Consider the following 1134-nt stretch of genomic DNA (forward strand, 5'->3'; position numbering starts at 1 on the left):
CACTGAAATTTGATGGCGGGAGCTGGATTGCTCCAGGTTCACAAGTTCACAAGTTATAGTAGAATTAGGCCATTCAATCATGACTGATCTCTGCCTCCTAATCCCATATCCGTGCCATCTCCTCATAACCCTTGACACCCGTTCTAATCAAGAATTTGTTTATCTCTGCCTTAAAAATATCCCCTAACTTGGCCTCCACAGCCCTCCGTGGCAATGAATTCCACAGATTAACTAGCCTGCTACCACACCTAGATTCTGCTGTGGTCACGATGACAGTTGAACAGTTTTCCACTTGTCCTGCAGATTATTTCCAATCCCGTGGCAACTTGTCACTGCAGTGCAATATTGTAGTGGGGAAGATCGAGACGAGGGCTGGAATGATGACACAGTCTTACCTGATGCCATTCAGCTCTGGTTCGGGTTTGGAGTGTACCTGGTGGTTAGGATTACGGCTTGCATGTCATCTGATAGGGGACCTGGAGTGATGATGTATTTCTGAGGGCAACCACATTCCTCAGACAGGTTGAGACTTACAATTGATAATTTCTACATGATTCCTTTAATGTGTTTTACAATACAATACAATATTTTATTACATGTCATTTGAACCTCAGTGAGGCTCAAACGAAACTCCGTTTCCACAGCCATACAAACAGACAATTCCTACAAGACACACACACACAATTCAATTTACACAAACATCCATCACAGTGAATCTCCTCCTCACTGTGATGGAAGGCAAAGTATTTTCTCTCCCCTGCACCATTTTTCTCCCGATGTCGGAGCCCCAGGCAGGCGATGGTAAGTCCCACGGCCATATAAGGCCGCGCCAGGATGCACGGCCCCGCTCCAGGCCCAAAAGTCACAACGTTGGAGCCCCCGGCGGGCGTTGGAATGTCCCGCGGCCATTTAAGCCGTGCCAGGCGATGTAAGGTCCCGCTCCGGGTCATTCCAACTCCGCGACACGGGCTGGAGAAGTTGCGTTGCGGGAGCTCTGAAAAGCGGTCTCCACCCGGACCCGCAAGCTCCCAATGTCACAGTCCACCGGTCTGCAGCTGGAGCTTCCGGGCGGAGTCGGGCCGCAGCAACTCCCCACCACCGCTCCCCACGCTCCGAGGCTGGCCAGCCCCACGA

Source organism: Leucoraja erinacea, chromosome 2 (genome assembly GCF_028641065.1).
Source record: "Leucoraja erinacea ecotype New England chromosome 2, Leri_hhj_1, whole genome shotgun sequence".
NCBI classification, from domain to species: Eukaryota; Metazoa; Chordata; class Chondrichthyes; order Rajiformes; family Rajidae; genus Leucoraja; species Leucoraja erinaceus.